The sequence below is a fragment of the Macaca fascicularis genome, chromosome 12, assembly GCF_037993035.2.
Source record: "Macaca fascicularis isolate 582-1 chromosome 12, T2T-MFA8v1.1".
In the NCBI taxonomy this organism is placed as follows: Eukaryota; Metazoa; Chordata; class Mammalia; order Primates; family Cercopithecidae; genus Macaca; species Macaca fascicularis.
In genome coordinates this window covers 83546497-83560200 of record NC_088386.1, presented here as the reverse complement: position 1 = coordinate 83560200, position 13704 = coordinate 83546497, and the positions used below count along the sequence as shown (strand labels likewise).

Here is a 13704-nt window from a genome sequence, read left to right as displayed (position 1 = left end):
TGACTGAGGCTGATTGTTTCAGGATGGCCTTACACACATGTCTGGCTGCTCAAGTGGCAAACATCCATCATGAACAAACATTGGTCATGTTTGTGAGGCCATCCCAAAACAATCAGCCTTCCATTACCTGCCAGGCAACTGAAGCTGCACGCATAAACTCAGAGCATACCAATGGAAGAACCACCCAGCTGAGCCCAAAACAGGCTGACAATCCACAGAATCATCATTTATTGAAGTAGTTATTTATTTCATTAAATTTTGGAGTGGTTTATTACATAATAATAGATATGGCATATCCTCTCTAAACTGACACTAGTTCTCACCATTCCATTCCACTTTTTCATACAACAGAACTTTTCATACATGTATATTATCTACCTGGCTCCTGAAAGCGCTTCAGTTCTGGGCCTCATGGAAAATCTATCCTTTGAAGAAAGAAGCATTGAATAAATATAATGTGTTCATATACCAGAAGTACAAATGTGAATAAAACTTAGTAACCCCCATCAAGGAACCACTGTCTAATGGGAAAGATAGCCATGCACACAATATGCATGTGGCCAGCATAGGATACCTAAGAGTGTAATAAAGGCAATCATCCCAGATTACAAATGTCAGATTTTCATTTGTGATTTCAGCAGGCTGTTCCATCTTTTTTTTAATGGTCCTCTATGGCTTTTTATATTCCAAGAATGCCAAGACAGCATACATGTATTCACAAGATTATTATTAGAGACTTCAGATTTTGCTGGATTAAATAGGAACTCCATCCCCACTGGCATTAGCACTAGCGATATCACCTTGTAGCCGTATGATCTCTAGTGAAGTCTCAGGTTAGCTTCCCTAAGTCAATGCCTGAACGATGGCTACTGTGCCCAGTACAATAACCACAACCATTCCCACAACACTGTCCTCTATTGTGAAGTAGACAAAAACTCCAGAGGAAGTTCAATCAGGCCCCCAAAGAATAAGAGAGCATTCTCTTTGATTTTCTTTTACATGGCTGCCAAGGCCCAAATCTCTGGAAGTTCTAAGGAAATAAAGGTGCACTCAGACCATCTGCTTCTGCTGATAACAGTGCAGAGTTGGTAGCCTGGTGGCATCAGCCACTGCTGGTGTGACAGTCATGCCAGGCAGGCAGGTGCAAGCTGCAGAAGACATAACTTGCCAGATGTCACACTTACCTGTGAAAAACACTGTAATTTTCACAGAACAAGTCATTGATTATTTAAATCTCCTCATGCTTTACTAACAAACCTTTGCCATGGTTTCCACTGTATTGTTCTCTTATGAGTTTTTCCAGCCATGTTGGTTTCTTGTGCATAAGTGGAGGTCTTTCTTTCCTTCTGGCTTTTAACAATAAAATGGTTGTGTTACAGTTCATTTAAATCTAATTTTCTTATATCTGTCTCTATGTCTGTCTTTATACCATGCGCACACACACACACACACACATACACACATACACACACACACCCTCTTCTATATATGGATAGTACCCAACAAAATTTTACTTTAGTTTTTTAACACATTACTTTTAATGAATATATTCCATTAAAAGATGGGTAAACATGAGTTCTCCATCTTCCTCTCAGAGCTAGGAAAAATGACTTTTGATTCTTGGCCCTTTATCTAGTGATATAGATCCCTTCTGCCTGTTCACTACACTCACAGCCCTTCCTATTCATTCCCTTCCTGTTTCAATTGTGGTAGACCATGGCCGGATCTGATTTATTTAGGCCTATCTAAGTCTTGCAATAGAAAACACAACTAGCTGCATATATCGACTAATGGACATTTTGCACAGCTACATATATATCACATAAGCTGTGATATCCAGATGTTATATAAATTGTTGTCAATATACCAGTATGGCACTGGTAGTGTCCCAAGAAATTATACTCAGAACATATAAGCAGATTAAAGTGATATGGATTATTAAAGCTAGCTTGATAAATATGTAGGCAATTATATTAAAGTTTTGGAACATAAAAACCTTGCCATAACCTGTAAAGACCTCACCCTAAACAAAATACCATAACTACCATGGCAGATGTGAAGAAATTGAGGAAATCTCTTCTGATTTTTTTCTGGAATACTAGCATCAATTTTGGTAAAATAAATCAGAAGTACAAAATATGAGTAAAGCCCTTTTGATGCTAAGTTTAAAGAATTCAGTAGTGGAAATGGATGCTCTAGAAGCTTTAGTTGTTTTCTAAGATGATTGTATAGTTAGTAGCAGTCTTTGTTGGGGGTGCAGGGAAGGAAGGAGGCTATTCCAGATTACTGAGAAAAGGTTCATATTCAAACACAATTTTAATAGTTGCATAATATCTCATCTTAATATTGCCCTGTATTTATTTAACCAACCTATTTTTTGACATTTGGAATGCTTCAGTTTTAAATTATTATACACGAAACTATTAAAACTATACGAAACCTCTTACAGCATAAATCTTTGAACCACATCTGATAATTTCCTTGAAATAAATTCCTAGAAATGGAATTACTGGGTCAAAAATAATGAGTTATTTCTAACTCTTTTAACATATTGCTGTTTTTTAAATGATTATATGAGGTTGCCTGTTTTGCAGCCTAATTGCCAACTTTGAATCTTTAATTGTTGATAAGTGTTGTTTGCCTTTTTAAAATAAGAATGGCATTTTCTGTTTCAGAAATGTTTTCTTTTCTTATTTGACTTCTAGTTGACTGAGGGCAGAAACCATGGTATGTGCTGTGTGCAGTACTGTTTTTGTCTCCCTCAGCCCTGAGCATAAAATGGGCTCAACGAATACTTTTTGAATAATATATTAATGCCAATTACTTTTACTCATATATAGTAGGTAGTTAACTGATTTAGATATCAGCTAATGAAGATCTGATATTTATCATTAGTTTATATATTAGGCTTTCAAGGAAGTTCAAGAAATTGTGAATGGATTTCTGTAGTGCTTAGGCCAACTGTTTCTCAAAGGAATTATTAAGACAATTTTATTCCCTTCATTTTGGTCGAGTTAGGGTTTCCATTTCCTTTAGTTTCAGTTCATCAAATTATGTTCCTCAGACATGTTTACAATTTTAAAGGCACCTCTTTAGTCAGTAGGGAATCTGAACACCTGATCCTTAGTGACACTAAAGACAAGTAATTGGTCATGTTGAGATGTGGTTTTGTGGCTTAGCAGATTCTCATACCAGCTGTTACGCCTTGATAATTATTCCAAAAATGAATTTCAGTTTAGGTTAAAGAACATGGCACTCATTCAGGTTTAATTAAGTCTGTTTTAGAAAAATATGCTGTGCCATTCAAACAGCCTGGTCTTATATTAAGAGTTATCTTAATCATTTACTGTACCTGTGGCCATAATGTCCTCATAACTACAAATATTTAAAAATAGTTGATGAAATAATTTCAGGTAATTTCTTACCTATTATTATTTTGATCAGGGTGATTTCATTTTTTAGTTTAAATTATATTATATTTACAAGCGCCATATGTTATAAACTTTTAATTTAGTTCTGAGGTGAAATGTGGGTGCATATGTGCATGTGGGTATACATACACATATGATAGTGGCAGGAGGCAGACAAATTCCTAGGTAGATTGGGGCGGGTCCCTGGTGAAACTGAACCTTCAAGCCAAGAACCTGAAGCCTGCAAACCAAGCTGTCTGTTCCAGGTGGAATCCACCACGCAGAGTGAGATTTTTGCCTTTCAGCCAATTAAATGGTGCTTTTTCCAGGACTGCCCATTGATCAATCAGGATGCACTTCCTTCATTCTGAGTCCATAAACACCCGGGACTCAACTACACATCAGGACTCCGCACCTGCAGGTAGCAACCACCCACTTGGGGTCTCCTCCCTACTGAGAGCTGTTTTGCAGCTCAATAAAACTCTTCCCCATCTTGCTCACTCTCCAGTTGTCCATGTAACCTCATTCTTCCCAGATATGGGACAAGAAGTCAGGGCCCACTGAGCAGCAGGCACAGAGAGGGCTGTAACATATTTTTGGCTGGCTCACCAAGCTGTGAACTGTGACATGCTCCTGTTTGCCAGATGGCAGGAGTGAAGAGTAGCAACCCTTCTGAGGGCCTAGACCTCAGGATTTCCTGAGCCAGAGCTGTAACACAATAGCCCTCCTGCCCTCCACTGGCATTGAGTGGCTGCCCCATGTGATGGGAAGTGGCAGTGGAGCCAGACCAGCCTGGGAGCTGTAAGCCAGAGCAAGGTGGTAGGACTGAATGAGCTGAAACATGCCACCCCACCCCCACTTGCTGAGCTGCTGGCAACAGGATCGAGAGAGTTGTAGCATGCAACCCCCACCCCTTGGATCTCTGCAGTTGCTGACACCTCTGAGTTTTCAGGTAACGTCATGCTCCTCATCCAGACTCCAGCACCTGCAGTGGAAGCTGTGTATGGTATGCCTGGTTCAGCCACAGCCTCGCATGGAGCCGGCGCCTGTGATGGCACCTGGAGCTGTCCACCCCACCACAGCAGCCAGTTCACTTGGCTGAGCACAGTGGCTGGACCACACTCTCACTTGCTCACACACCCTTCATCACTCCATGCCTGGCTTGTCCTTGGCAGGCATAGGATCCAAGTCAGTAGCATGAACCAAGCACAGCCTGCTGAGTCAAATGGGTAGAATGAGCCCAGTGGGTGTGAATGAAACTCAAGCAGAGGTGCCACCAGTCACAAAGGTTTCTGGCTGGCAAAGTGACACCTGAAGGATCCTGTGACATTTCTGGAGCCTCATCTGGGATCTGCAGAAGGCTGAATAAAAGTGGACTTACTGCTTTCTGTCCTTTTTATCAGAGTCCCAAAACTCCACAATAACCAGAATGAAAGAAAAACACCGGCCTCTGTTGGTCAGGTAACACTGACTGGCGTGGCTGCTGGACTTAAGACACGGAGGACAGGCTTGCTGGAGAGGACACTGTCAATCCCCCATCACTCTCAGGTGTTGGGAATGTTGGCTTTGTTCCAATCCAGTTTCCCTTCATGGATGTCTAGCCACAGCGTCAGATTGGAGAAAGATCCTGGGGCAACTGATGGCATCTAGCTGAGGCCGCACCTTGGTGTTGCCTGAAGGCCCCAAGACCAGCTCCAGCCTCCAACAGCCCAGTAGGATGTGAGCGCTAGGACTTCCATTCTTTCCTGTCACATTATCTTTCTTTTGTGGCTGTCATGGCTCGTATCTTTTTATAAATATAGAATGTTAAGGGTGTTGTTGCAAACCAGAGAGAGAGTATAGTCATCAAGAGTGTAATCCAGAACAGTGTGGTTTCTATCTATTGTTAGAAGCAAGAAGGATGTAATGATTGAAAGCTTTCTTTCCTCTGTGGAAGAAATTTATTAGCACAGGGCAAGAGGCTACTTCCCCCAGTCACCCTTCTGTCCCCTGAATTTAAGTTTTTTTGTTTTGTTTTGTTTTTTGTTTTTTTTCCACCATGGCAGGAGCCAGCATAATCCTGCAAATACAGGGATTTTTTTCCATGCAAAGATTGATTTTTTTTTCCCTTTTGATAGGCATCTTATTAGGCCAGGTACCCAATCCCTGAGACTCCCTTTTTCTCCCTTTCTTGAGGAGAACCTGGTTCCACAGCTTCACGTTAACATTCTACTTATGATAGGGAAGCAATGGAGAAGCTGCCCTGCTGGTTGCTGACTGCAATTTTGTGAGGGCAACCTGGGACTAATTTACTGGGTCCATACACCCTCCTGAGGCACCTTTCTGTCCTAAATTTGATTCCAAGCTTTGGTTTGAAGCCCTAAAAAAGAAAACTAGATCTGAGGCACCCAAAGGTAGTTACAGTGGAAGACCAAGGCACAATGCAGGTGAGCATGACTATCCCTGCCAATTAGATCTTCCCACTTCATGAGTGGAGAACTTGCTCACATCCATGGCATAGACGAGGACTAAAGAACCCACAGGTTACCAACAGTGTGAGGATAGGGCAGCAGAGGTAAGTGAGAATATCCCTTCCCACTAGGCCTCCCTGCTACATGAGTGGAGCCTCTCGGGGATGCCAGGACTTGGGAAGAAAAGGAGAGAAGAAAAAGGGGGACTTTTTTTTTCTCTGTCTCACAAACTCTGGGTTTTCACTGGAAGAGAGAGGAACTAAGGGATGCCTTTCCCCCTCTCTTCCAGATTGGTAACCAATCATTTTCAGCCTTTACTCCTCTTGAGTGCATCCTGAATTACTGGAACTTCTCTGACCCTCAGACTCTGGAGAAAAAGTGCATCATATTCCTTTGCTCAAAGGCATGGCCGGATTATGTTCTGCAGGAAGGAGAAGCTTGGCCTCGGGAAGGAAGCATTAATTTTAATACCATCCCGCAGCTGGACCTTTTCTGTAAACATGAGAGCAAATGGTCCGAGGTTCCATACTTGCAGGCTTTCTTTGCCTTGCAGGATAATCCAGACCTTTGCCAATGTTATAGAATTGATTCAGTCCTAGCAACCATCTCAGGAGAGGCTGCAAAGAGCAATCCCAAGGGACTAGGGAAGCAAACCCTGGAGGTACCTTCAGTGGGGGAGTCAACCCCTCCCGTCCTGCCCCTTCTGGTCCACCCCATCTTCCATATCCAGATTCTGTCTCAAGCTTGTCCCATCCTAGAAATCTTCACTTTAGGCAGGTTCCAGTCTCACTCCTGCCCCTACAACAGAGGTCTGGTGAATATAGCTCCAGTAGGGTTCAGGTTCCGTTTTCTCTGTAGGACTTAAGGCAAATCAAGGGGGATCTTTTGCAAGTTTGCAGACGACTCTGACAGATATACAGAGGCTTTCCAGAATTTAACCCAAGTATTTGAACTGTCCTGGAAGGATGTTATGTTACTTTTGAATCAAACCCTGACTACTGCTGAAAAGCAGGCCGCCCTGCAAGTGGCAGAGAATTTTGGGGATGAGCTTCGTATCTCAGATAGTGCCAGGGAAGAGAATGAGCCTTATCCAACTGAAAGAAAAGAAGTATCATTGGAGGACTCTAAATGGGACCCCAATGATGAAATGAGAGAATGAAAAATGAAGCACTTTCAGGTGTGTATATTGGAGGGCTTTTGAAGCACTAGAACTAAGCCTCCCAATTACTCCAAACAGTCTTTGATAGACCATGGATTAGATTAAAATTCCACTGCCTTCCTGGAAAGGCTAACAGAAGCACTAGTACAGCATACCTGTCTATCTCCTGATTCATTCAAGGGACAACTAATCCTAAAGGATATATTTATTACTCAAGCAACCCCTGATATCAGTAGGAAGCTGCAGAAACAGGGCATGGTGCCAGATAGTACTTTAGAGAACGTGCTGAAAGTGGCCACCTCGGTCTTTTACAGTAGGGGATTGGGAAGAATCCTGAGAGAGGAGACACAATAAAAAGGCAGAGGGTCTAATGGTAACCTTGCAGACTCACAAACCCCAGAATCCCTGTGATGCACTTCTTAACTGCTACAAATATGGCAAGCCATGGCACGTTAGGAAGGACTACCCAAGCAACATGAGGAAGCCACCTCGACCGTGTCCAGTTTATGATGTGGACCACTGGAAGGTGGACTCTCCCTGGAGATGCAGATCACTAGGTCCACAGCCAGTTTTCCAAATGGTCCAGCAGGACTGATGGGTCATGGGGCCCCTCTCCACAGCTCCTGTGGTTCAGACTGCCATTACCCTCCAGGAGCCCTGGGTGATTTGGGAAGTTGAATGGAGGAAGGTGGACCTCCTTGTGGACACTAGAGTGGGCCTTTCAGTTCTCCTCTGAAATCCACCCCCACTCCTCTCTTAGCAGGACCATGAGGGGTGTCTCCATAAAGTCTTTAAACTGATATTTTTCCAAACACTTAGTTGTAATTGGGGAGATGTCTTGTTTACTCCCGCCTTTTAAATCATGCCTGAAAGCCCAGCTCCTCAGCTAGATAGGGGTATTGTGACTGGTATGGGAACCACTTTCCTGATGGTTCCAGGACAGACTGTTTGCCTCTTTCTAGTGGAGACCGATATTAACCCAGAGGTTTGGGCAACTAAAGGGAAAATTGGCTGAGCCACAACCACCACACTGGTCCAGATCCACCTTAAGGATCCTACCTCCTTCCCTAACCAGAGACAATATCCACTACAAACAGAAGTTAGGAAAGGGCTAGAAGCTATCATTGATAACTTGAGGATGCAGGGCCTCCTCAAGCCCCACAACAACCCTTGGAATACTCCTATATTGGGGTATTACAGAAACAACAGGGAATGAAGACTGGTCCAGGTCCTCTGCCTCATTAATGAGGCTGTGGTTCCAATTCATCCAGTGGATCCCATTCACTATACCTTAAATACCTGGGGGAACAAAATGGTTCACAGTCCTGGACCTAAAGGATACCTTTTTCTACATACCATTATACCCTGACTCCCAGTATTTGTTTGCATTTGAAGAGCTCTCCAATAAGACCACCCAGCTCACCTGGATGGTGTTACCCCAGGGATTCTGAGACAGCCCCCACCTGTTTGGGCAGGTGTTGTCAAAAGATCTCTCTGAGCGCCTTTATCATCAGGTTAAAGTTTTATAATATGTAGATGACAGTTTCCCTTGTGCCCCAACTGAGGAAATCTCTCAGGAGGGCAGTAGGGTTCTTCTTAATTTTCTGGCTAACAGAGAATATAAGGTCTCAAAATCTAAGGCTCAGAATGAGCACATGCTGTTGGAAAAAAAACGGCACTGATAGATTTGCTTAATGCAAGGTTGCCACAAACCTCCAACTGGCATTTTTTAAAGCAGTATCTATGATGCACAATAAAGAGAAGCACAATAAAACAAGGTATGTCTGCATCATAGGCTTTAACTTTTGTTTTGTTTAATTAATATTTTCAAAGAATAAGTTATTTAGACTTTGGTCTTCCCATTTCCTTAAGAGAGGAATTAGCCTCCAAATCACATAAATTCTTATGTAAATGGATTGCTAGAAATTATGGATTCGGGCAGCCATCTGGTTTCAAATATGTATGAGCTCAGAAGGGAGTAGTGTTTTATTCTTCATTTTGTGATACTACTTAATTTTCATTGCACATTTTCTCACAAAAGGTGGCCTCTTCTAAATATAACATTAAAAAGTAAAGAAAGAAAGGCTAACCTTTCATTGCAACTTCTCTAGAGTTGAAGTGCTTTCCTCTGATCTATGTAGAAAAGGCAAGACCCTTCAAAGCATCTATACTTGTTAAGGATCAAAGAGAATACTTCTAAATGAAAAGGTAGAGAGATAAAATGAAAGTTATCAGTAGAACTCTGTCCTAGTCTTTTAGTATCCGAGGATCACTATTCTTTTTATGATAATTTCTAATGATTGGGGATCTTCAAAAACAAAAGTACCTATCTTTTGAAGTCAGGTCTTGAGATGACAGGCCAAAGTGCTGTGTAAGGAACTACTGCTTTGGGGAAATTTGAATCCAACTGACTGGGAATTATAATCTTTAGGACAGAATGTAGAATTGCACTCACACAAAGACCAGAAAAGAGAAAAACTTTAGCCCAAAACAGACAAAGGATAAAGGCGAGAAAGCATTCTCACCATAAAGGTTAGATTGGAAAAAAATTTGACAAAACCAAGTGAAGGGCCGTGTGTGGTAGCTCACACCTGTAATCCCAGGACTTTGGGAGGCTGGGGAGGATCACGAGGTCAGGAATTCAAGACCAGCCTGGCCAATATGGTGAAACCCTGTCTCTACTAAAAATACAAAACAGTTAGCTGAGTGTGGTGGCACATGCCTGTAGTCCCAGCTACTCAGAAGGCTGAGGCAGAAGAATCATTTGAACCCGGGAGGTGGAGGTTGCAGTGAGCTGAGATCGCTCCACTGCACTCCAGCCTGGGCCACAGAGCTAGACTCTGTCTCAAAAACAAAAACAAAAAACATTAAAATATGGAGCAGTGATTTATGTAGTGCAAGGGTTGCCCCCAGAAAATTTGTTTCAGGAGATCTTTCCCACCATCCATCTATACTAAATGATTGGCATCATAAAATTTTGTCCTTCATTAAACCTCAAACATGAATTCCTAAAGAATTGGATTATGTGCCCAATCACAGTGGTTATCCTGGATACTCAAACAGAAAAAGAAGCAGATTAGAGACTTGTCAACTCAACATTTCAGCAAAGAGTAAAGAAGAAGATGAAGAAAAGAAAAGAAAATATTGGTTTTTCCAACTACATCCAGGAGAAAGCTGTGCTTTCAATTCTGTGCATAGAAAAATTCCATCCTATCACTTCTCGGCCTTTTGGCTAAGATCAAGTGTAGAAAGATTGCATCCAAGAGATATTCAGAGTTGGTACAGGGACTGCCCTGGACAGCAGGACAGCTAATACCCCCATATCATAAGCTCCTCTTATTCCACACAGCCCCATACTCCACAGCCACAGATTTTTGTGGGTTGAAAAGCCCAAGGCAAGACTTCTAAAATTAAGATTGGTTTTCCCCCACAAGGCAAGAAGAATTCTTATTTGGCCTGAGGAAATACACTTTCTGACACCTCTACAAGCAATATAAACACAGATGAGAGTCACCAGATATTTGTGTTAAATTCAGACCTCAAAATATAGGCAACAAAATTAACAAAACTAAATCATTAGAAAACAGTTAATTAGGGATAAACTAATTTAATATAATAATTACAGTTGTAAAGATAAGAAAGAATAATGTATTTTGAAAAATATACAATTTTAAAACCTCAATATTCTTAATATATGTGAAAACATATGTTATTATGTATATATACCTATGTTGAAAACAGAATAGACACAACTGAAGATAGTAAGCTAGAAGACTGAGAAAGAAAAATTTCCCAGAAACCACAGAAATAAATGAATTTAAAAAGTGTATGTAGGATTATGTGTGTGTGCATGTGTGTGTGTATATATATTTATATAGAGATATATAATATGTATAAATTATATATAATGTATATGTGTGTATATAAAAATATGAATATATACTATATATTTTATTTAATATTTAATTTAAATATATAAAATATATAAATATAAATATATACACACACACGCACACACACATACATACACTCTCTTTATATGTATGACAACATGTATATATGCATACACAGCCTGGAACCCCTGCAAGGTGGGTACTGTTATTCTGGATGTTATTTTCCTTTCTCAGTCTTCTAGTTTACTACATTCAACTGTGTCTACTCTGTTTTCAACACAGTTACACATATATAATATATGTTTTCACATATATTAAGGCTATTGAGTGTGTTTTTTAATGTGATTATTTTCTAAAATATATCATTCTTTCTTATCTTTATAACTATAATTATCCAGAATAATAATAGCCTTCTTGCAGGGGTTCCAGTCTCCAACCAAAACAGAGACAAGTAAGTGGAATAAATAATCAAACAATCAAATGAATGAGTCTAAAGTTTGAAATGAACAGCTGAGACCTGAACAAAGTGAATAAAAACAGATTCAAACTCAGGTATATGTTAGTGACATTTAAGAACTGAATAGGTAAGATAGAATTGTTAATATTTTCAAAGAACAAAGTATGTCACATGCCAAAAAAAAAAAAACAAATCAAAGAGATATCAAACTTCAGCTTGAGCAGAAAAATATTTAAAGGCAATCAAGCAAAGCCTCCAAAGTGCTGAGGGAAAAGTGATGTTAAATTGAGAATTTTGTAGCTAATCAAATGAGCATTCAGTTATGAGGACAAAATAAAATTTATTTTGGATATGCAAGAGCTCAATCTATTAGGGATAAATTCTTTCTGAAAAAAATATAGCTTGCTCTAGCAAAGTTAATATAATACAAACTAAATATGAGAAAAAAAGGGGAGGCCGGGCGTGGTGGTTCACGCTTGTAATCCCAGCACTTTGGGAGGCCAAGGAGGGCAGATCACCTGAGCTCAGGAATTTGAGAGCAGCCTGGCCGAAATGGTGAAAGCCCATCTCTACTAAAAATACAAAAATTAGTGGGGCATGGTGGTGGGCACTTGTAATCCCAGCTACTTGGGAAGCTGAAGCAGAGAATCACTTGAACCCAGGAGGCGGAGGTTGCAGTGAGCCAAGATTGCACCACTGCACTTCGGCCTGGGCGACAAGAGTGAAACTCTGTCTCAAAAAAAAAAAAAGAAAGAAAGAAAGAAAGAAAACAAGTTGAGATAGAGTCTGTGATAATATCAATTAAAATTATGCATAATTCTAAATTTATACATAAGGTAATAGCAGCTAGAATATTTTATTTTAGAAAGTAGAGGATAGGGAAAGAGAAATAATGCTAATTAAAAGCTGGATCAATTCAACAAAGCTTAGGAAAATAAAACCAATCAAAATGCAATAGAGGCAGTCAATATGGTAGAATTCAGTAATCATAAGGACTGTGGGTTAACACCTATTGAAATACAGAGACTTTAGGACTATCTTACAATCTGAACATACATGAAATGATTGCAAGAGATACAAATAATATAGAAAAGGCTGCAAATAAAGGGAGAGAGACAGATATACTTGACCGATGATATTTTGAAAAAACCAAATGCAATAATATCACTACCAAAAATGTAGAAATTATAAATTAATATGTTTAGTAGACAGAGTATTATTAAAAATTAATAAAAATGAATCATTTAAGAAAATATAATGAACAGAATTATAAGGTATTAAACAGCATCATTTTGAAGCAAATAGAGAAAGAATTCCACAAGTTATTCAAAGAGAAGCTGGCAAATACGCCAACTATTTGTGGAGATTTCAACATCCTTTGGTTAAGAATAAGCAGATCAAATTTTTGGAAAAAAAAGTTATTATTTGGGGAACATGAATATCTGTTTAAACATCGTGTGTGTATATTTTATATGTGTATGAATATGTGTATGTACATATATACATATTCATGTATATACAATAATGTAAATATGCAAAAGCAAAAAGTCTAAACTGTTGTTGTTTAAATAGCCATCAGTGTTTTAAATATTAATTCCATTTAAGGAGCCAAAGAACAATCTCAAATTTTCCAAAGTAAGAATCTTTTAAAAGCTATTTGTCCCCCAGGCAAAAATGAATTTGGTAATTAACAAGAAAATAGCCAAAATTAAGTATTACTTCACATCCTGCTATACAGTAGAAAGTTGTAATAATTAGCAAATTAGTAGTTTTTAGTTGCAGCGACCCTTCATACACCTGTTCTTAGACAAATTGGGAACGAGACCATGTGACCTCTAAGTGCCTTTAACCTTAAATTAATTGTAAGTCTCTAAAACCTAGGATTAAAGTTTCAATATATTAGGAAACATTCTTTTTTTTTTTTCTTTCTCTTCATCACAAAGGCTTTGGTAAAAACAAGTGGGAGATAATTTATCTTTCTAGGCTAAACTTTAATTTGATTATTTTAATACCAATGACACTAAATTTCACAAGATTAATAAAACACATTTGAGGCTGATTAAATAGTCACTTCTAATCATACTCACTCCTTAACTTGCTTAAAAATTATGATCTTAGAGGTACATTTCTATCTCTAATAGAAATATTAAACTGCAAGCAAGAATAATTTCTGAGCCATGGGATTCTTCTCTGAGGGCTTCTGCAAATGTTAATATTCTCTTTTGTTCAATTAACACACACACACACATTCCTAGCAAAATATTTTGGTTAAAAGTCATATTTCTTACTCAAAAGGATATAAAAATGTCAAATGCTAATTGAAAAATAAAGTGGC

The 13704-nt window shown here is 39.4% G+C and overlaps 1 pseudogene; it reads left to right on the top strand.

Moving 5' to 3' along the window:
* The first annotated feature begins 10231 nt into the window (after positions 1-10231).
* On the top strand, positions 10232-10365 carry LOC123568211 (U2 spliceosomal RNA; annotated as a pseudogene).
* The last annotated feature ends 3339 nt before the right edge of the window (positions 10366-13704 follow it).